The 25,028-nt window shown below is 38.9% G+C and overlaps 1 long non-coding RNA gene across 1 annotated transcript; it reads right to left on the bottom strand.

The window, feature by feature from the left end:
- Positions 1-4,120: 4,120 nt before the first annotated feature.
- Positions 4,121-17,066, bottom strand: LOC124394775. Its single transcript, XR_006927550.1, has 2 exons — positions 16,916-17,066; positions 4,121-5,371 (listed from the first exon to the last, which is right to left on the bottom strand). It is a non-coding gene; the product is annotated as an uncharacterized LOC124394775 (long non-coding RNA).
- Between the last annotated feature and the right edge of the window lie 7,962 nt (positions 17,067-25,028).

Raw genomic sequence — 25,028 nt, forward strand, 5'->3', positions numbered from 1 at the left:
AATGCATTTAACACTCAGTATGTTAAAATATTTGATCAAGGCGAGGTATGATTAACTACAGCAAGCACTTTCAATAAGTCAAAGTTTGTAGCAAGTATATAGAAAACACTGATTTATTGAAATGACACGTCTACACATGAGTGAATAGGACTGAGCTTAGCGCATGCATAGCATGGCTTTGCTAGCTCAAAGCAGTGATAACTGAGGGCTTTGCCAGTATTTAACAGAGCAGAGCACTCGCGAATGCACTCAGTGACCCTCCTGAGTCATGCTGCTTGTCCTCACACATTAAAATGGGTCAATTAAAAAAAACAGGCAGGGGGGCTTAGAAGGTTCAGTGGTGGTGAAAAAAAGAACTCCGACTCTGTGACTGCCAGAGCTGCTCCATGCCCAGGGAGAACCTGACCTGAGCTACGATTGACAATTTCCTCAAGTATGTAATCATGCAACTCACGCAGCTCATAGCCCAGATGAGCACTGTAGCCTGAAGCTCATCTAAATGAAAGGCAGACTGATCACACATGCACCCACATGTGGTACACAGAGCAAAGGGGACATTTCAGCGCAGCTCTTTAGAGAATAGTAAACGCTCAAATGAATTGCATTGCTTTAGCACATTAGGGTTTACTGTAGGACAGCAGTGAAGGGAAGCAGGAGTGTGTCAGGAGACAAAGGATCAGTGTTAAAGGCTGCTGAGATGCTGCCGTTCCTGTTTCATTATACAATATGTCTCACTAAATCTCTGTTCAGTTGTCATGTGACCTGTTCACAGACACAGTAATCTTCTCCAAAGGACTTGTAGCTGTAAAACTACAAAGGAGAGGTACAGAGTAAAAGTTTAATTGTACACACGTTACACATTTGTTATAATTTGGGATTTGTCAGTTGTCTAACTGACACTTGTGTTAGAAGTGACCTCAGCATTAAAAAGTGATTGGTTACTACAGTCATTCAACTACACAAGCAGTCAAGGCCTCTAGTGCACCTAATTTTATCTCTGTTAAGTAACCTCTGCTTTATACTCTTGTTCCAGCAAGTGGCACCTCTTGGCAAAACCATCAGCATGACTGGAAAGGAGCTAAATATGGATTCACTAACACCAACGCAGCTGATCAGGTTTCTCATACATCATAGAGCCAGTGTGCACATTCAGTGTAAATAATATTTCATGGATCCACAACCAAAGCTATTTTATAAACATAAATAAAAAATAGTCACATTTAACAATTATGTATACTTATTTCCTGCTGAAAATTTAATTCTTACAATACTACACGTCTACTGAGCAAATGGTTCTCCTAAAGTTTCTGTTATGATCCCAGCAAATGGCAAAAGTAGACGTGAAAAAACAACTACAGTATGTCAAGAACACCTTTTAACGATTTCTAATTTTATTACATTTAAAACCAACACTGATTATATTTGTTACTGTGTTAGGAAAGTAACTAATATTGAACAAATAATGTGTTATAAACAATTACAAATAGGAAAGACATTTTTTTTGTTTTTTTTAAGAGAATTTGGTATTTACTTTCTTGCCGGAGGGATTTTCATTAAGGTGGAAGTGTAGTTAGATATAAAGCTCAGAATAACCAAGAAAAAACACTAATGTGAATGATGTGTACATTGCGATGCGTTTACAGTGTTTGTTCATTAATCCTTATTTATTTCCATCGTCATTTTGGCCTGTTTTTAATTAGGATACTAGTTAGTTTATTTGTTGGGATACAGAAATGTCATACGCTGGTATTATCCAAAATAATAGATGAGTGAGTGGATTTTTAAAAAAGAAGTCATTTTAGGCCACAAGCACTACGGATTTCATTGTAGATACGGACATTGTCATTGTTTTACATTCTTATGCAAATAAGTAAGTTCTCAAGGAAACACATTTATATGACTGGCATAAGTAAAAAAAAAAAAAAAAAGGTAACCAGTAAATAAAAGTAAAATTTGGTACTCATCCTAAAAATCTGTTACAATAACTAATAAATCATAATTAAAAATTGCAGAACCCGTTTCAGTTATTATTGGTGCAGTAGATAATAGATGTTTCGCACTATAGGCTGCACCGTTTTTGAATATTCAGAGCACGAAGAAACTGAGACCTTTCAGATTTGCTGAAAACAAACAGCAAAATGAAGACATTTGCTAAGGCACCATGCTCCTTTAAATACTGTCTGGTATTTCTCCTGTCAGATGTTCCATGGAAATACATAATCATTAAGGGGGAAGAGAATCAGGATGAGTACCTGACGTGTCTCATCCTGACGTCACCAGGGGGATTAACTGCGGAGGTAAAGAGCAGATTAAATAGCCACAATGAATCCAATTCACCCAGTGTTGTGCCCTTAAAGGCTCTTACTCTCACATTTTTCCCCTCTCATCCCACCTCGTGGCAACAAGGACACATTAAACATGTCACATTGCCGGTGGCCTGGCTTTGCCGTATGCGTCACAGAGCTGGTTCAAGGCTTCAGTGGAACAGGGGGTTAGTTAGTCACTCAGACATGGCGGTGGCGGTGGGTGTGCATGTGCTCTGAGTCATCAGGATGCATTCAGACATCCGCTCATGTTATTTTCCAGTAGTTAATGAGCTGGCCAGACACAGGCTATCGTTTATTATAGGCCTCAAAATGATGGACTCATCTATTTATCTGGGGATCAATAGTCTTAAACACTATTCTGGGCTTGAAGCATGAATCACATTTTTATGCTTTTATAATGAATACGATCCGATTCTTCATTTGGTTTCTAAATATATTACAGAACACATTTGTTTTTAACTGTGGATAACTGCTTTAAAACTGCAATATCTATGCTGTTAGTGATATAAATCACGTGAGATTCAAAAAGTAGATTAAAAAACATGGTAAGCTCCACTCCACACACTGTACGTGAGAATCTACATGCAGAGCGAGAAAGCTTATTGTCATGAGTCATGCTTTATTTGTGCGTACTACGTCGTCTCAGGCTTCGCACACAAAATGGCCTCTGCTAAGCAAACTAATTATAAGGCCAAAAGAAATTTGCTTTGGTCATCTTAAAGTGCTGTACTTGTACTTACTTGTATAGAGAGGAAAAATAATTAAATTAAAAAATAAAAAATTCATAGTCCATTTAATAGACAGACAATTTTAAACAAGAGGCTGCCGAATATTTTATTACCTCCCTTCACCTGGGTGAAAGTGAGTCTCACAGCACAACTTGTGTTCAAATGACTCATTGAACAGAGAGGCAGTGCTCTGTCTCAGTCACAAGGCCAAAGATCAAGCTGGCTTGCAAGAGGTCTGGCACAATGTCGCAACATGAATGTTTCATCAGGTGCAGTGATCTCCTGTCTGACTGGAACGCAGTGTAATCTGGGTAAGCAGCTTTAACCTGATGCTGAGTATCTTGCCCTAGGACCCTGTTTCCCTTCTTCAGGTGGCATGAGAACAGACATCGAACCAGACACAGAAATAAACAAACATTAGTAACTTGGGACTTCACAGAATGTCAACATTTCTGTCTACATTTCAGATTGAGTAAATGCTGAGTTATGACACTTACAGAGGAACTACAACATTAGAGCTTTGGTGCTTCACACAACCCCTTTCAGTTTAAATATTATCTAATGTGTTGAAAGCAAGTGCTTTGAAATCACACTGCTGACTGATCGATATCACCCTTCACTGCGTTATTAAGGAGCATCTGACCCTTTCCTTTGTCATTTGATTGCTCTTCCTGTGGCAACATAGAGCTTTTAACCTTTATACATTTCACAATTAATTTCTTATAACCTCTCTTTTTTTTTTTTTTGACAAGTTCATGCTGTGGGTGTGTATATATATATACACACACACACACACACACACACACACACACACACACACACACACACACACACACACACACGTTTCAGCACCAGATGGTCAAAGAAACAGTTAAATGTTAATCAGAGCAAACCTCGATTACTTTGTACATGCTTAACTGAAATGTTTTCCCTCAGCTGTGAATATTCAGTATGCCTTTGGTGCACCTTCATTTGCTAGAAAATAATTTAAACGATAATTTTCACAAATGAGCAAATCACATAATATATAGCATAATATAACAAATAAAAATATCAGAGACAGTGTGTTGTTAAAATCATTTATAATGCACTTCAAAATAATAATAAAAATAAAAATATATATATATATATATATAAACTTTTTATTAATATTCATGTAAAGACCATGATTAAGTAAGAGTGTAAAATGCAAAAATTGCAAAATGTATTCTTAAAAAGTCTTGCATTCTTTAAACAAATAAATAAAGTTACCTAACAAACATTTACAAGAGTCAAAAATACTGATCCTGACAGATCCTCAGAGATGAAGCAGAACAAAAACATAGAAAGTGTGGGCTTCACTTTTCATACCATGGGCATCTGGTTCTGCTGAGTGACAAGAACATTTTCTACCTCACTTTTCATCTGGTTAGGAGGCTCAAGACATTTTCATATCCTGTTTGCAGCACTGCTGTTGCCCTTGAAGTGAGGCCTATTGCTTGCTAAGGGTCAGGCACTGTGTATGTGTGTGTGTGTGTGTGTGTGTGTGTGTGTGTGTGCACGCACGCACGCACGCATGTGTGTATGCATGTGTATATCCAAGAGTGTCAGTGGTTGTACTCATGCACAGTATGCATAAGCCGAACAAATAAACCCAAAATCACATACCACAGCAGGGCCCTGGGGGGAAAAAAAGGGGAAGTTACAGATGCAAGTCCAGCATGTGTGTTTTTTGTTCATACTCTGGAAGAACCTGGTGACTTATTCATAAACAGAAACACATGTAAAGGCCTGGGCTTGTGTCCAGAGAACACAGTAACATCCATAAGAGAACTGCACTTCTTCCTTTAACCATGTAAAATATTTTGATCAGCAGTAGACAGGTTGAAAGGGTGTTTCCCTGGCCTGTTCCACACCCAAATAAGGGCAGGAGCATCTCATCCATTTAGGAATGTTGCTGACTCAGCATGGGCCTTGCCAGTAGGTTTAGTTTATGCTTGCAGAGAATGCAGAGCCAGGCCCAGACAGCTCACGTGACACCTTCCAAATGGGGCATGAGGGGAAATTGGGATGAGGTGGATAAACGAATTAGGTTTAAAAACCTGAGATTGATTTTGAGTTTTCTACCATCAGGCTTGTGTCCGATTCCCCCAACTCATGATTTGATAGTCTCATTCTAGGCTGGGGTGCCAGGAAAGAGCCAACCACAACAGTTCTTCAGCTGGCAGCTTTAGCTGATACACAAGGACATAAAGCTTGCCAGTGAAGAACTGCTGCGGGTCAGCCAGTGGGCAGCTGGACATGCTCTGGACACTCCAAGTGATAGAGAGGATCAACCTGTGGAAACAAAAAGAAAAAGGTCTATATAAGAATAAGCTTAGAACCATGCAGGAGATCAAGTAAGGGAAGATTTTTTATTTCTAATGCACAAATCTTTTTTTTTTATCTCAACCCAGCCAATGCCAGAGGAAGCATGGTAAAAGGAGACATATAAAGGCTGATAATGAAGCAATGTGGATGAGGTTTCAGCTGCACCTCCCCTCTCTGCCACAGCTATGCAGGCTAGAACAAGCAGTGGAGTCATGTGCTCACTGCCCAAGGGGTTTTTTAGTCTGAGCCGGCCTGCTACTGCTTCCCCATTTACTGTGCTTAGCTCAGCTCCACTCAATCCTGCCTTTCCTGCGACTGTCAGCTCAGAACAGCACCAGAACTTTGGTTGACTGAGAACCAGTTCTGCATCAGTTCTTCAAAAAGCTGTAGTTTTTAAATTACAGCACTGCAGGTCTTACATCCTCTCCAAACTTTCAAAAGTTTTTTTTTTTTAAATCTCCAAATTGATGCAAACTAATTTAAATTCATGAGGATCAAGATAATTGATTATATTAAAAATAAAACTATTTAACAAAAAAATACTTCTAATGACTAAAAGGGCATGTGACAGGGCAAGACAGTGTTATGCAAAATGTATTTCATAATATAGAAGCAGTCCTCATGACAGAAACCTCAACGAGTCAGAGAGTCTGGAAGCCTCCGTGTCAGTGTGCAGTTAAAGGTGGCTCTGTTGAGCTGAGGTTTTTTTTTTTTGGTTTTTTTTTGCAGTTCAAGGACGAGAGCGGGGTTAGCCCAGCCTCAGTAGCGCACTGAACCCAGCGACCCTGCAGCACCATGTAAAGAGCCAATCCACACAGCCCCGTCCAAGGACAGGACACCCACAAACTAACACATTCTCACAGGCAAACTCACTAACTCCTACAAACTCGCTCCCACACACTCACCACACTGCACAAATACGCCCCTACACTCACTCACCCACATAAAAACACACTCTTGCCAAACAGCAGAGCCTTTTTAAATCTAGCCACGCTCATTTGACCAGGTAGCTGAGGGGTTCGAGCCAGCAGCGTGTTGGCGTCGCATCCAACCATGCATCCGTTCTGTTTACAGTGACTGAAATTACTTTCAGTAGTAGCTTCCACTGTGTCTAAAACAGGTTATCAGACACCCAGGCAACTGAATCAGCCTTTGTCTGAGGTGGAGATAAAGTCCACTCTGCGGCCAGGATACTGATGGCGAAGAGAATCGTGAGCTACCGTTACACAGAGAGCAAGATTCTCTCTCCTTCTCATACACATGACCTCTGCTGCACTACATCATACAACTGCACTTCTTACACCTCTTTATACCAGAAGAAGCAGCATTTCCAAGGACCTTTAATTTTGATTCAGAAATGCTTTTTAAACCTAATTTTGATTCAGGCATAATGTGTTTTCATTATGGATGGAATGTCAGAATGAATTTCAATTTAAAAAGATACGGTACGACTTCAAATTCACGTTTTTATTTGGACGTTCTACCATCGCTACATGACGGCTAAAAAAATGTGAAACATGAGCTTTGGAAAAAAATATTTCCTCATGAAGACGAGTGGATTATTATTTTTTTATGTGAAATTAATTTTTTAATTAAATTGTTAATATTTAAATGATTACAATTTGAATGTAATATCTGAATCTGATATTTCATTGTTTAGTGTTTTCATGAGAAATGTTTGGTAATACTGTACATGTGCATAAACCTATTTAATCCGATCACAAACGTGCACCGATCCTTTATAACAGATTCACAAAGCATTAATAGATCTATTCTTTTTCACTTCTTTTCACACTAGACAACAAAACCATTTACTGTTCAAGCAAAAACCACATAGTTCCTCCTGACAGGCTGTGCTAGTTTCCATAAAGCACTTCAAACTGAATTGTCACTGTTCTAGGGTATATGCAGGTTTCCTTCCTACATCGGGATGCACTGCCGCAAAGCCACACTTTGCTCTCTGAGCTAAAAGCTTCATTCATGAGCGGTCTGCTTTGCACACAATGAAGCATATTTAACCATAGCCCACTCTTCCTGTCTCACACACCGTGACTCATTCACATACGCACACTCGCAACGGCTCAAAAATCCCATTGCAGAACACTGTGTTCACAGAGGGTCAGTAATCCTATGGATGCAGACGTTTCCTGGGATAAATTACACTCCAACAACTCGGCTCTTTGAGAAAGACTTTTCATAGACACACCTCTCTCAATATGTGCTCTTTACCCAGCACATCCCAATGAACTGGTTTCCAAGAGAAAAGAATGCATTAAGCAATAGCCAGACTCACTTTATCCTTTCTAAATATGTTGCAGTTGCACTTGAATTTAATTGCACATAGAGTTTTCCTATTTGCTTAAGATATGTATTTAGCAACTTTAACCACCTTCACCAGCTATGTACAGGGTAAGGGTACAGTTCAATGGAGAGTATTTAATTAGACCCCAAACTAAGAGTCCATATCAGTAAGTTTGCCTAACAGTCATTTAAAAAGCAGAGAGGTCAGTGCTGAGGTGACAACACAATGATTAAAATCAGCCATGTTGGAAACTCTGAGCTCCCAGGAAGAGAAGGTACATTCCAGCCATTCTTGCCCTGTCGAGAATGAAGGGGGGGTGTTAGGAGAGAGAGAGAGAGAGAGAGAGAGAGAGAGAGAGAGAGAGAGAAGGAAAGACAAGCCTAGTGGTTAAGAAGCTTGACAAACTAGTCTTTGGGTGCTTCAAAAATTTGAGGCTTGCGTTCTTAAACTGGCAGCAAAAAAACACCACAACCCTGGTGGAAAAAAGTACCTTAATTTAGCTCTAAAATACCACAAGAGATGCAGTGCAGAAACGATCAGAGGAATGAATTAAGTCAGGGTTACCGTATATCACTTTCACCCAAATTCAGCAAAGTTTATGCTTGATTTGTGGGTCTGTCAGGGCACAGTCTCTAATTTCATGCCTTTTCTAGCTTTAGCCCATTTGGCCAGAGTATCAAACGCTGGACATAGCTCACATTTCTTTCAATAATCAATGAATATTTAGAGTGCAAAAGCTAAATCCAGGAAGTAAAAATAGCAGGCAGGCATTTGCAGTCACAGTGTAGACTTCAATCAAAGAAACAATAAATAAATTGGGAGTAGCACAAGTTCCTGTAAACGTAAGGTCAAGGTTTTAAAAATAAATACATGCGTTAATTATGAATGCAAAAAACAACCCTTTGACCCCTTTATCACATGAAACTGCCATGACTGTTTTGTCAGTGTTATTTTCTCGTAATTAAGAAAATGACATCAGAAACATGCACTTCTTAAAACCAGGCCTTAAGATTGACCAGTGGAAATTCTCGATAAATACATTCATGAAGCTTGTGCTTGAAATAAGTGACAGATGATGCACTATTAATGCCGAAAGTCCAGCACCATTCTGGAGCTGTGCTCTCTTTCCATCTGCGCTGTTCACACAGCACTATACTGTACAGTACTGCACTGCATTATTCATGGTGAACGCTTGTGTGGGAAGAAGCATGTTCACTTGACATCTCTTTAATCAAACGGTTAGCTTGCATCAGGCTTTGCCAGAACCAAGGCAATCAAGCCAGTTCACCAGGTTAAATCCAATGACAGTATGACCTCAGTCAGCTAACTATGACTCATTTCTCGAGCAGCGAATAAGACGTGAGCGCAAAAGTAAGATACTGAGAAACATATGTAAAGCGCAGAGGCAGAAGGAAAAACAAAAACTACAGGATAAGAGGAGGGAGGGTTATTACCCCCCCACCCAAAAAAATACAAGCCATTATGTTGCAAGCTGCACCTGCAGTTCAGAAATAGCTTTTTTGTGAATGAGGATGTCTACGTGTATGCAGAGCTAAACAGGAAGCTCAATAAGGACTTATACACTGCCATACCTGCCTGTCTAAACGAAGCTGTTGACTCCTGGTGTCAGCAATGATGCTCACCCTGCAATATATACTATGAGATCTCAGGGGTGTAACGGTACACAAAATTCACGGTTTGGTACTTACCTCAGTTTTTAAGTCACGGTCAGTAAAATTCATATCATTTGTGGACATCAACAGTTTACATTTGTAAAACAATTTTAAATAAAATGGCTGTTCGGTTAAATAATATGGTATAATATTTTAAATAAAATAGTGTGAATCAAATTAATGCAATACACTTTTTATTTTCTACATTGATTAAACATAGTAATCAATTCAATTGTCACAAATTAAATAAATAGAAAATTTTAATTAAACAGTTTACATTTGTTAGACCCCAGATATGTGTGTGTGTTTTACATTTAAGATTTAATTTTCTGAAGATATGATTTACTTAACTGTTCTACTTATTTCAGCATACTTTAACAAATGTTTTCATTCCTTCCTTCAATCCCTCAATATGTAAAATTGTCAGGATTTTCTCTTAAAAAGAGAACTCTGTGTCGGAAATAAGATTTGTTTTGTGCATGCATGAAAACTCTAAAAAATCCATAGCATTAGCTGCTAGCCACATCCTGGTTAGCGTTTTCATGCATACACAAAACAAATCTTCTTTCCGGTACAAAGTAAGTAGTCACAGTGACACTGCGCCAACTCTAGTTTCCTTTTCATACCCCTGCCATTGTTGTGTATGTTTTCAAGTTTAAAAACATGTTTAAAAATAATAATAAAAAATGCACTCAAAGTGCGAGACGGATCCTGAAAACCCTGTACCGAAAGATTTCGGTACAAATACACATACTCTGATACTATGAGCTCTCTGTTAATCAGATATACCATGTGCTTCCTGTCATCCTGTGAAATAAACACAGCCTGTATATCCTCCCGGGGCAATCTATACAGCCCCTTTAAAGCCACCTCAGCATCCAGTGCAGCTGCTATGTGTTCAAGGTCTGGTGTAGTTTCCCTGTGGAATTTAGTGGATGAACCAGATTGGTTACAGATGCCATGATCATAAGAAAAGAAAGAGGAAAAAATAGGAAAACCACCAGCCTAAAACTCTATTGCATTCTAGCTTTGGGTAGAAGTTAAACTGTAGTACACATCACAATGTTAAAGCAAGTGATTGGGATCGTTTTTTCACTTCATTTTGTGCAAATTGAGCATCAGGATTAAATCTGCAAAGAGATTATCCACAATAAGAAAAAGAAAAATCCACAACCAAGACACATTTGCAACAGATTCCAGGTCTGGAACATAGGAGTGCCAAGACCAATTTTACACGTTATATTAAGAAATATAAATTAATCTGATTTCCAAACCACATGTGACCCTAACCAGTAGGTGGTTCACAATATAAAACATTATGAAGCTTTAAAACAGCACAAAAAAAACATGAGTGCAACCAGAAAAGTAAGTGAGTGGAATAAGCTTCAACTTGCATATAATGTTGCCATACAGTTCACGGATTTCAGTCGGGTCAAACATGTGGAGATGCTTTAAGTGTAAATGCATGTGGTTAAATATTATCAGAACACAATCCAGAAACAAGACATGTGATGCTAGGTGTAAATGGGATCGGGGAAAAAGAGGACAGCCAAATGAGATCTTAATTGAAGGAGTGAAGCAAAAGGAGAAAATGATGTGCACACTGGAGTAAATTACTGGCCCTCGTCCCTGTGCAGCCTCGACTTCCCCAAACTGCTGTTTGAGAATAAAGACTTTGTTTGTGCTTGGTCCTGCGAGCTGCAGGCTTTCGTTTGACTTGTCAGCGCCTCACACTCATCTCTCTGTAGCCTACTCTCTCACGGTGAACTTTGCCCCCAATGCTAAACACATTCCATTAGCTGCTTGCTAAACAGACAAGCAAATAAACAAAATAGTTTGATGTGAAAAAGGAAATTCCACCAGGAACATACAATGGAAGCGACTCTGTGCGGGAATTCGGAAGTAGCAAAGCCATTTCAGGAATTCATCTAATCTCCAGCTAATATTGGAGCTGAAGGGAGAGGGGTCTGTCTATAAATCACCTCATCACACTACACAGACCCACATTTGGCCACAGCACACACACACACACACACACACACACACACACACACACACACACACACACACACACACAGGTTTAGTGGGAGTCCATATAAAAGTAAAAATAAGGGCACAAACCACATGTGTAGTTTAAATCATTTTTTTCATTAGATAACAAATTATTTCTTGAAGGCTTACAGTATCCAAATTTTATTTATTATATATATATATATATATATATATATATATATATATATATATATATATATATATATATATATATATTTGACAAAGCCAATTTGTTGTGATACTGAATCAGTGCTGAGGCATCTCTATTTATCTATGCACACTTCATTATATATCAATTGAATAAAATCTTTGATATACTATTATCTTATATCATCTCCTCTCTGCTCAGAATACATCAATGTTCAGATGAGCAAAATATTTCATTAGTTGTAAATTTTTCAGAAGAGCTGCTACAAAGATTCCTTGACACAAATGGACATGAACACTGTAAAGTAACCACAGTGCACTTTAACCTTAACTCATTCTCTTCATCTGTTGATTTAGATCATGGGATTTACTAGCTCACTAACAAAAAATAAAATATTCTAAACTTCATGCTCTGAACATTGATAAGTCGCCATTAAAATGACTAGTGTTAAAGATATGATACGTAATTTGGATTGTCCTGGTATAATGTTCTCTCTCAAATCATGTCACCTAAAATAAATCCATGCAGTATGTTTTACCTAGGATGAAATATGTAAAAGGTGGAGGTGAGTTAACAAGTAAAAACATTGGCTGGATTTTTCTGGTTTGACCTCTACAGAGATATTTTGTTAAAACTCCTGTAAAGCCTTATGGAAACATAAACGTGCATAAAACACGTCTACACTATGATGGCCTGGGTATATGGTTAACAATGATACTAGTAATTTATCGTGTCATTAAAAAACAGCGATACTCTTTTCAAATGCATGGCTACAAACCACCACTTACCCTTACGGCTAAATAGGTCATTGGAAACCAGTCCCAGATTTATACACCACAGGTCTGTTCCTGCAGCTTTCCCTCCACCCATCCTTCACTCTCTCACTCCTTTCCATTTCTCTTTCTGTAGTTCTTTCCATTGGTCAGGTTCCTGTGCCACACATTCTTAGGATGCCTGGTACATATGGTAAAAATTCCATTCAGTCTGGTGAGGCCCTCCATGCTGTCTGAACTGCTCTGTGCTAGATGGACTCCACCCTGCCTCAGAGCCAGGCCGGCATACGCTCCCTCCCTCGTTCTTAGAGAAAGAACATTAAGGAGTCAGAAAGATTCCGTAATATGAAATGAACAAAAGTGGCCTAAGTGGAAATGCTTTCTGCAAAGGCTGTTTGTGCATGTCAGTGGCTCATATTCACAGGCAGAAAAAACCCACATTTAATCAACAGGCCTCTGAGGAAAGATGGCATTGGCAAATGAAAGAATATCACAAATCAATACAAATTCCGAATAATGGAAAACTAAACTGATGATTATACTACATCCTGTGTGACTTTTCCTATGTTGCTTATGTGTCAAAGCATTTCTACACAAAAACGCTGCCCGAGACCCAGTTCTGCTCCGGAATGGAGCCATTAAGAAGGAAATGTTTTCAGGCCCAGTTCTATCACAGGCTTGTCTGAATGTCCAGCATTCGGTCCCAAAGGACCAAGCGGCTGCACAGACAGGAAGCTCCACCATCTCAGAGACAGCAGAGCACTCAAACCAAACGCCTGCCTTCCCACATGGACATGGCACAGACAGCTAACTGCCAAGTGGAGAAAATCACTATCACAGAGAGCCTCACACACCCCCACAAAGCCCACTCAAAATCTGTTACACCAACCATATAGTACAAACCAACAAATAAAGACAAGACTATGTACAGAAATCCCCCATGAGCTCTCCAACCCACTCACATGACAGCGTGCAACAGCTTCAGCACAGATAGCAGCACTGTGATATAACTCTGAGGGTGTGGTCCTAACTAGCATTTTTCTCCCCGGACCAATGAACACTAGCCACTGGTCAATATTTATTTTCAGCGTTCATTCCAAAAAGCCACAGTCACATCATCGTAAAAAGTTTTACAAACTCAGCTGATCTGCTCCTCTAGGCCTTGATAAATGTATTTGCAGATTACAGAAAAATCAGTACAACGGTGTAAAATCTCCAGTCTCTGGAATGCTCTCTAAAACATATCAGACATTCTTTACACAAAAGAATTACATCTCAGTTATAAAGGAAAACAGACAGCGAGAGAGCAGCGAACAAATGCGGACCTTGAATAACAATCATGTCTCATTTCTGATTTCTCCATTTGAAGTCTGGTCATCTGGAGACCAGCCCAATGAAGCACCAAGGCAGACATTTGTGGAAATTTGTAATCATTTTTCCAGCCAGACTGGGGTGACAACTAGTAAACGTGACTGAATGAGCAGACAATGCAATCATCAAGAAAACATTTACTGAGATTTTTAAAAAACAACATTGTCCCAGCACATTTGGACAGGAAGCAGGCAATAATAGAAGAAATTCAACTCTCATTTGTTCCAGTAGATAGAAAACAATGTCTGGCTTCAACAAAGATTTGAAAAGTAGACCAAACAGTATAGATCTGAGATGATCAACCAGTCTGCACGGCATTGCTGTTTTCTTCAGGTCTCTAATGAGCAGGTGCTCCTCTTTTTTTTCTCTCTCATTTTTCTAAGAACTTTCTTTGCCTTGGGTCATCTACAAGAAGGCTTTATCTTTTTTTTTCACCCAACAGATATTGTTATGTTATTATTGATATTTACTTAGTAAATGCTGAGAATGGTATCTGGTCTGTAGCAGCAACAAAATGATGCAGGAGTATATTTTAGAGAACAAAAGAATGATCCTGTAAAAAATGTAAATTAAAAAACTTAGGAAAGTTGACATATTCTGTGACATTTTATGCGAGTCGTGTTTAGCTATGCATTTTGCTCTCTATTTTTATTCATTTAGTGCTAAAAGTTGAAGTATCATCCTTTTTTGTTGTCTGAAGTGAGTGTAACACGAGAAGAATTAGGACAGTGGAAAAGCAAAGCCACTTATGGTTTAATGCAAAAGTAAAATCAAAGGCCTGAACTAGCTAAATATTTAATCAGAAGGTCTGTAATAATTGCAAATATTTGTTTTGTAAATCTAAAGACTTTTATTACCTGGCTTTGTGTTGCAAAACAGACAAACGCTGGGTGCCATGTCTGAGATCCAGATATCGTTTTGGAAGTGACACATAGACAGGTCATAAGAAAAAATAAATAAACATAATGTGTATTAGTTTGCTGTTGGGTCACCACAAGCTTCCAGAACCACTTTTGATGATCTTGAATGTAGAGTATCAAAATCTAAGACAAAATACAGGAACAGTGAAACTGTATTCTTAAAAAAATAAAAAAAATTTAAATAAAAAAATTAAAAAAAAGAATGCTGCTGCTGCTGTGTATAACACATCAAAGATCTCGTGTTGGTGTTAACCGTGTTAAAATGAGGTGACTACAAAGACAGAGGCATATCATTTCCATCATTTTCACACACATCAAATTCTTCAATGCCTCGAGCCTTGTTGATCTGGACATGCTTATCCTAGAAAAGAGCCGCTCCCTTCAAAATAAAAATATTTCATTATATGACAGACTAAACCAGTCAGTATAAATTTGCAGTGAACCTTTTCTCTAAAAGGTGGACGAACTTAAACCATGCCAGATAGAGCCTGTAAATCCTAACAGCGGCAGTCAATTCATTATTAAACGTGTGTGAATATTAAGTAATAGACCAGTGTCAAAATGGTAGACTGGTAGGTGGCGTACAATTTTCACATACTGTTTAGTAAGACAGTAGGTTTGTGTGGTTTGGGGAGGTAAAGCATGTTTTTTTTTTTTCGCTGTTGCATAAGCAGCCTTGTAAAAATACGTTTATTACTTCGCCTGCATAGGGCTTCAGAACATCGAATGACGTTCCATCACTATGCCGTCCATAACTTACATTAGGCCGCAGTATTGTAGAAGAACAAAGTCTTCCCAGACTGAATATTTTGTTAAGTGACAAATCATCTATTGTTTAATGGATACTGCAGGCATAGATGACTATAGACTACAGAGTCAATTCCCACTTTTAAACCACTTCATACCTTTTATACCAGCAGGCCGTCAGTCAGACAAGCAGAAATCCATTAAGTCTTGCATATTATGGAAAGGAAACAAAAAGTGTGTGTGGGGGGAAATGCAGGCTTTAAAAAAAACTGTGCTGACCTGAAAAGAAAAAAAGAAAACAAACGGAACAAGAAACTTTATATATGGGGGAACTTGCTCATCTATAACGCAGTGTACAGGGTGGGGCCGAGTTCACTCCTGACAGGAATCCGTATCGGTGCGTTCACACTGCACAGAGAACTGCTCAGATCAGACCTATTCACACCTTTCAATTAAGCAAAATGCGGATTACCAAGCATTTATCAATATACATGTGAATATTTCTAGAGGGGAAGAACTTTAAATATTACGGGTAATAACACCCTTATGACCTGCTGCCCATCTGCCCAATTCTAATCAACTGTATCAGATTAGAGTCTATATATAAATTCGTAAAACAAGACAAAAAGAAGAAGTAACAGAGAAACCGTGTAGCATGTAAAGAGTTAAACTACCAAATTTCACATTGTTCATTCATAGGTCATTTTTTAATACGTCGAAAGTATATTCCAAACCTCTCCGCGTGAAGCCATAACGAGCTATTAAGTGTTTAATAAGCGCTACAGTGAAACCGAACCGAGAACATTCGAGCACTCCGGACAAACACCAATGAAGCCAACTTCCCTCAAAGAGCCCTGCCTGATATCCAGACTACTTACTTTTTCACAATCTCTCAACACGCATCTTCTCCACCGCTTCTCTTTTCCCGAACCAGGGCACGTCCAACTTCAAAACTTCACCTAAACACGGACTTTGCGATGGGGTTATAAAACGCCGTTTTAAATCCAGGACCTTCTCCATCTCACCACCACCACCAGCAGCACCACCACTAACCACACCGACATGACCGAGCTCTTCTCACCGACGCTCACGCCCTGTTCAACTCCCGACCCATCCTTCGTATACACGTACAAGTCGTTTTTCTGGCGGATTAGCAGAGATATAGATACAATTTAATAAATCTTTTGAATACACTCATTTTTTTTGTTACTGTTACTTTCGGAAAGCGTTACAGTCCCCCCCTGTATCCAGAACTGCTCTGCAACATTTTTACATATTAGTTAGTTTAATTACATTGTAGCCCAGACGCCTGTTTCCGTCCTAAATGTCAGCCGGTTATAATCCTAGAAAGTGTCACATCCCAAACTAAAATCCGAATAGAATTTGTGGAGAAAAAAGGTTTTCGCACAAAGCCACACCTTAACCCTAAATCAACGCTGACAGTCCCCTGTACTGCTGTCTTTAACTATGTGTTTCCTATCATCGGATGAGTGTAAAATGCAGCCACGGTAATTACTAACACTACCTTGTTATCAACTGGATTAATTAAGATTGTTCCATTAAGTCGGGCTCTGGCGTCAGTGCGTGTCCGTCTTCACGGTGTTCACATCTCCTCCCTGAGTCTGTCCGTTTCTCTTCTACTCCTCTCATACCGGCTTCTCCTCCGATCAGCTGGCAGCGACGTGACGTCAAACCCACCGGATTGGCCAATCTAATCCACTGTCTAAGCGTCCTTACGACGCCCACGTCGGAGAGCCGGTCGCGATTGATGGCTGTGCGCACCAATGAGACACTCCTACTCGGGCGGATGTAAATGCATCCCGGCCAATAATGTCTTTCTCCGACCGGCGCTCCGTTTAAAGAGGTTAAAAGGCTGAGGTTGCCAGGTCCGCATATTTAACGATAGCCTACTTATGAACAGCTTTTTGGGCTGATCGTTAACATCACAATCTTGGATCAAAAATTAAGTGGCGTACACAGTGCGGAAATGTGACACATTTGATTGAAATTCCAACTTTCCACAAACTTCTGACAGTTATGTATTTCTCTATCTGCCTCTTACTAAAACAATTAAAATGCCATTTATACTACTAACGCAGGATAGGCCTACATTGTTTAATGATGGAGATCCATTGATGCTTAAGTAAAGGCACATATACTACAATTTACATGCAGCATTGTGAAGCATGACCATATTAGGGAAGTGCTGGTTCAGTGGTTAAGGGTGTTCAAGCTCCAGCATGGCCAAGCTGCCACCTTTGAGTAGTTGAGCAAGGCACTTAACTCTATCTGCTCCAGAGGTGCCATACTATGGCTGACCCTGCACTCTGACCCCAGCTTCCTGACAAGCTGGGATATGTAAAAATTACAATTTTCCTTTGGGATTAATAAAAATGTTAACACAACTAGCAAACTTTGTGAAAGGTTTGCATTTCATAAGCTGCAAGTTCATACCAAAAATATTAAGCAATGCTAGGTGTTAGCCTAGAATATGTGCTTGGCCTATCAATCAAAAAGAAACCACCATGTGCTTCATGAGTGCTAAACAGAATGGGCTAAACAGTCAATGTCTGTTTCAGCTGCTCTAAGGCTGTGTCAGATCTCATCATCAAGTTTTTTTCACATGATAGACTAGATTCTTCCAATACACTATCAGAATGTTGCTGTTTCTATATTGGACATATGGAATTTTTAAGATTTGGACAAGTGGAGATGATACATGTGGAGATGCTTCAAAACCTTACTGAAACTTAGTTCAGTGCTTTGTTTCCCCCTATCTAATAACACTTTACATTTACAGCATTTGTCAGACACTCTTATCCAGATCAACTTACATTTATCTTCTTCATTAACTAAGCAGCTATGGGGTTAAGATCCTTGGAGTGGTACAGTAGCTTGTTGTGGCTGGGATTTGAACTCATTACCGGTGGATCCAAAGTCCAATGCTTTAACCACTAAACTATCATCTCTCCCATTTACAGTCACTCCTTGTAATTGTCACATTTTTTATTGCGGTACGAGGTGGTATCAAAAAGTTTTTAGACTAACTTTGTTTACCAGAAAGTACTTTACTTATCTACATTTACACACATAGATCACGGACATCATCTTCAAAATAGTCCCCTTTCACAGCAATACAGCACTCCTAAAATTCCTGTCATCTCTGGAATATGTTGTGAAAATCTTATTTTTGAAGTGTGTCAAGCACCTTCTGCAATTCACACTGGATCTTCGCAATGGTGTCAAAACAGCAACCTCTGAGCTGGATCTTCATCTTCGTGAAGAGAGCAAAGTCTGCAGGAGCCAAATCTGCCGAGTAGGGTGGGTGTGAAAGAAAGATCATGTGGATTGTTCTCTGGCTATAATCATGCACAAGTTGTCAAATGGTTTCGACATTTTCGGTGGTTGAGATTGTTGAAGGTCTTCCTGTTCGCTCGTCATCTTCCAGTGATGTTCTTCCACCGTTGAAGCACGCCCCCCATTCAAAACAATTTAAACAATTCATTGCAGCATCGGTGTATGTCAACCTTATGCCAGTTCAAATGTCTCTGTGGCAGATTTTCCCAGTTTCATGCAGTATTTCATGTTTGCTCTTAGTTCTGACTTGCTGTCAATGATGAATCACAGATGTGGTAGTGCACAAACTTTGTGATACCACTACATGTATACTGTGTCAGTGAATTCATCTACTCATTCTTATAGATATACTTTAGCTCTGTGTTTAGAATCTATAGAACTTTAAATAATTACATCCATTTTTACAATAATAGTCAGGAAACTATACTTTTTGGGCTGCACATTTGAATTTAAATTTTGTTGCCTGTCTTTAAACTCTTTTACATTCCCAATAGGGGATTTTGTCAAGAATGCTTGGCAACCCGGCTCAATACTTTTGTTACTTAACCCACTCTTTCAGCACTAATATTGGCTAATTCAAATAAAATACTTGTTTGTTTATTTTTTCTTATTCAGGTATTAAATTTACATAGTTTATGATTAAATTGGTCTCCAGTAAAAAAATTAAAAACTCCTGAAGTTTTTGGTGAAATATATTTTAACTTCAAATGAGTCAAGTGAAGGCAGAATCCTTAAACAATTGAATAAATACATCGATATCTGTGCAGTTTCTTTAAATGCTATTTGAAAACTGCATGCATTTATTATTTATGGCAACACATAGATACATCATTGTTAGTTACTGTGGCCACGTGTACTAAAATTGTCCAGAAAAGAAAACAGAAAGCACTTTGACATTAGAAGTATACCGTACAAAAGATCCGGTGTCTACCAAAGGAATGCACTGCAGACTGACAAACCATTCTACCATTAGCAATTCAAACAGCAACCCAAAAAGTTGGCATATGGAGCAACAGAAAATAAAGTGGCCCACCCTCTTATTCTTTGTAACAAAGTAAATTTTCATGCCAAAGAAATGCTGTGAAATTTAGGCAGTAAATCTCACCACCAACTCTGTAATGCACAATAACGGCAATCTATGTCGAGTCGAACGCATTGCTCATGGAAGACACATATATATCTCCTGGTTAGTCCTGCTGGTAGGTATTTCACAATCCTGTGCCTAGATGTACAGCAGAGCAGATTGCTGTATAGTAGTATCTTTTGTGTTAACTATCCACATAGAAACTACCTCCTTACACAAATCAAGCACACTCATTTGGTCCGAGTTAACTAATGTTGCTGCTGCCATTACTTTTGGAATGCTAAATATTTGCTGTTGTGAAGGCTAATTGAACACAGAAGGCTATAATTCTAGAGGCTCATTGGAGGCCTTGGGTAAACCAAAAAAAAAGAAATGCAGGAAGGACCCCGTCTTTAGTTTATGCATTTAATCCAAATGGGAAAACCACAGTTAGGGTGGAAGGCAACACCCACATTTCATGCATTTTGTTGTCTTTACCAGTCTGGGTGGTATCAGCCATAGTGGGTGTGTGTTTCACATTTCATCATGTTTTTTTAAGGCTTATTTATTGTCCAAAATATTCTTGCCTGCCAAGAATTCAATTTAGGAAATACAGTGGAACCTCGGAGCTCGTGACCTCGCATGCTCACGACTTTAATTCCGACCGGCGACTGTCATTCAGATCGGCTCGTGAGCAACCGCGAGCTGCTCAAAACGCTAGTTTTACATTTCTAATCAAGGTTTATCTCATTAAAATTGTCTAAAAAATGCTTTAAAACTATTTTTATTATGTATTATTCATTTAAACTATAAAAGATAACATATACAGTACTGTTTTTTTTAATTAAGCATTGTAAATGCTGTTAATTTACATAAAGTATTGTTAAAATAGTCTAATAATTAAGTGTTATGGAGTGAAATAGTGTTATTTACTCATTTAAATCGATTTCGTATAGTGTTCTTTGGGTTTTTACTGGGTTGGAAGGGGCGTATCAAAGGTCGCGAAAATTGAACTCATGACCGGTCTTGGTCCCTAACCCTCGCGAGCTCCGAGGTTCCACTGTAGTGTAAAATTGCATGCACTTTATCCTAGATAAATGACTTTATTCAGCCATTCAAGATAACAACCAAAAGCGTACTTTTATAACTATAAAGATATTTTGAAAAGAAACATAACTCTCGTCAAGTTTTTAGGACTTGACTCAACCCTGTCCACTCTTGTTCAGGAAGGCATTGACTTTGGTAAAGCTTCACCATGTCAGATGATCGAATGCCACACAGTCAGGATACAGCTCTGACTTGACTTTAGGGCAGTTTTGATGTCAGTTTCTGTTTTGTAGCCGTAACGTGCCATGCACAGTGGGCTGAGAATAACTTAACCCAGCTCTGAGAAGCATTCCTGGAATCAATCTCTCCTCTCCAGACAAGTACCATCCTGTAGCCAAGCAAGGTTTTAGGTTTATTAGTGATATTTTCTGTCACCTGAGGAACTGTTTTATGATTGACTTTTTTTTTTTTTAAATAACAGTCAATTGTTAATCAGTGCTAAATCTCTAATATAGAATCCACCTCTTATCAACTGTTTGATACATTTTATATGTTGACTAATTTAGCCATACTTGAACGTGTTCTTCACTTTCTTTCTGTGGGTAAGGTATTATAACAACTTAATCATTGTTTGCAATTTGCATTTTAAATGTATAGTTTAGTTATCAGTATGTTTAATATTGTAAAATGCTTACAATGTTAATTCTTTATATCTTTAATGAAGTTAAGAGACTAATACGGCTTGTCAGAAACTGGGAAGCAGGTTTTCCATGTCTTCCCCATAAGGATTCCATGCAAAAGCTTTGGCATATCAGTCAAACATCTATCTTTGGTAAATTAATATAAATAATTCCAAAACACTGGATTTTTGTTAAGAGAAAATTCCTCAACACCTTCTGCCAAATCACGTTTGAGAATTTAACAGAAGCTCGGATTTTCTCAGCAGCAGGTCTTTGGTGTTTGTAAGTATGATGTAGTGAAAGCGCATTGAGAGGTGGCACCACCTAATTATGCAGAATATCTGGTTTTGTTCCATGCCTATTTAAAGCATCAAATTGTCATCCAGTGCTTCCCATATGGACACACCCTTGGATAAAGATGGCTGATTCAATTCAATAATTAATGATCAGGTTTAGCTGGTTATTAAGCAGGAAGTTGCCCATTGTAGTTTAATACCCCAACACTGTTGCAATAAGAAATAAAGAGCATATATATATATAGAGAGAGAGAGAGAGAGAGAGAGAGAGAGAGAGAGAGAGAGAGAGAATAGACAGTGCACTGAACTTTAACTGTATTTGGGCTCAGAGATCTTCATTCCAGCAGCCCAACTTGATCCACTCTTACTCCACCCTGTTTGCTCTATCGCTGAGCACACAGCTATGTCAAAACCGGGAACGGTCTCTTTAAGAACGGCATTAGCTTCTGGGTCCTTTTAACCAATCACATCGTGCTTCATGAAAACTCCGTCCAATTAAAAGTATTGGTGGGCGGGGTTTACGGGTATCAGCCCGAACCCAGTGACTCAGCACCGGCGAGCGCGTGCGAGATGGCGCCTGATGTTGATTTAAAGAGACAGGAGCTTTGCGTCGGTAAGGTATGTTCCCCACCCCCAACTACCCCACCACCACCCCCACCTTGGAAAATAGTTGCACAATATGAGACCAAGGAGCCTCCACTACAGAAAAAATTTGGCCTCGCAGTAGCAATATTTAGAGAACCACACCTTTGCAGTCACAAACCCACCATGACTCAGCTTTGCCCTTTCTGACCTGACCCACATGACTAACTGCCACACAGAGCAGCGTAATGATTTCATAACGTTTCACAGACATATTAACAGACACCAAGCAGCCGGTTTCTGATTGTAACACTAACTTAACTCTGAATATAGAATCAAAGTCCTAGAGAAGTGAAACGTTTTCTAGGTCATGTATCATCATGCAGCAAATGTCAGCAAGGCAACACCTCAGCACACACGTTCCTGTACAGGGTACATCATGTGCTGAAAAGCACCAACTATAACCTAAGAATTGCAAGGGTTTAAGAAACGCCTCTTTGTTCAGGAACCTTGATCGGCATGTTCCCACTCCAGCAGCCAGAAGTGCTGGATTTGAGTCATGTGTTGTTATAGCAGTTCCTCTCAATGTGTAAAAGCAGATAACTGGTGAAGTGTCACACTTTTATACTGATGATGTGTTTGATTCAAAACATTGGCCTAAGTAAACTTGGAGTTGGATGATCAGTTACTATAAATAGAATTTTTTTACCCGTTGAGAAGCATTTTTATTATTAAGTCCACAATGAAAAACCCATCTCAATGCCATCTGATGATGTTATTACACTTCATGTACTCACACAAAGGTCTGTATTTGGACGTTTGCAACCAAATCACAATAGCCCCACTGCTCAAAGGAAAAATGTTGGCATTAAGGTCCTGTCGGAAACTGGTTAGAAAATCTGTATATGGTCTAAAGTGATTACATTTTCTTTATGTCCCCTATTTGGGTTTTGCATGTTGTCCCTGTGCTTCATTCTGGCAACACTTTCCAAAAGCCTTCCAAAAACATGTCAGTAGGTGTAACAAGTACCAAAGGTCTGACTGTGTGTGTGTGTGTGTGTGTGTGTGTGTGTGTGTGTGTGTGTGTGTCCATAGTACCCTGTGGTGGACTGAGGTGGATTATAAGGATTAAAACAGTTGCTAAAAATAGACAGATAAATGAACGGTTGTGTTCCAAATGCTGTTCAGACTATATGAGCATATACACTATATAATCTTATTGTAAAAGCATCACATTGTTGACCCTCTATACCCTCTAATAAATGTAGCAGTGTCTAGTGAGGTTTCTGTGCAAGTACTTATAATGTCCCAGTGCCAAGCAACGTACAATACAATGGTAGTGCAAAATGCAACATGCCCATGATGTTTTGACAATTGAAAGAAAAATAAATATTCCTTTTTTTCTTTTTTTCTAAACGAATTGTTTTAATTTAGGAGTAGCTAATATCTTACTAACTGATAAAAGATTTCAACAGCTTACTTGTGAAAGTAACACTGCTCTTTTCTATTCTTTAGAAAAACACCTGCTTGCTGGTTTAGACTCAATATTTCCAATTGCCTTCATGTGGTTCCAGGTTGATGGACTCTTGCTCTCTGCCCCAGAGGCGGCACAAACCAAAGTTTAGAGAATCATTCATCTGTCTTCCAGTGTGCAAGGCCAAGGCCTGCTAAGAGATATGAGCTAGCCTTGTTCATAGAATGGAATGAGCCAGAGCTTGCTTCTGACTACAAGAGTTAAAAAAAAATCCTGCTGAAAAGCAGATTGAATCAGAAGCACTGCATGCACCCAAGAGTGTGTACTCTAAATCTTCTCCTCCTTTATTTATTATCAGTTGGTCAGCTTCATGTTAGCTATAGATAAATGTATCTGTTTAAGCTGTGACAGGACAGGGGTGTGAATCATACAGTACAGTACAGACTCCACATCTATGTACACATGATTGAAGCATATTTCTAGCCTGTTGATGATACAGCAATGCAGCAAAGCATCACTTCCATCTAGTTCACAGCAACATGGTATTGATTTAACCAGTATGAATGATTTCAGTCTTTGCATAAATGTTTGGCTTTCTGCAGGGATAAGGGGGTGTGTTAGTCAGACTAAAGTCTAGGATACATGTTTAAATGATTAAATCCTTTCTAGGGAATTAATTTGAGTGTGTAGATGTAAAAATATGCAAAAATGTTACTGCAGTGGTTCTGCAGGGAAGAACAGAGGACTGAGGACTCACCTCTTCACTAAGCACTTAAGCTAACACTACAAAGTACACACAAAGAAGTATTCATACTATCTCAAATAGGTTTTTTACTTTAGGGTGTGCAGTATCTCACAGAAGTAAGTACACAACACATTTCAGCATCCATTAGTATATCTTCTCAAGGGACACTACTATTGAAATTAAACTTGAATATATTTTAGAGTAGTCAGTGTGCAGCTTGTATAGCATTATAGATTTACTGTCCTCTGAAAATAACTTAACATACAGCCATTATTGTGAAAATAGCTGGCAACAAAAGTGAATGCACCCTAAATAAAAACAGTCGTATGCTGTGTAACCATGCAAAGACACATGTCCTATTCATCATGTTCATGTTTTTGTCTGCTTGACTGGA

Source organism: Silurus meridionalis, chromosome 12, assembly GCF_014805685.1.
Source record: "Silurus meridionalis isolate SWU-2019-XX chromosome 12, ASM1480568v1, whole genome shotgun sequence".
In the NCBI taxonomy this organism is placed as follows: Eukaryota; Metazoa; Chordata; class Actinopteri; order Siluriformes; family Siluridae; genus Silurus; species Silurus meridionalis.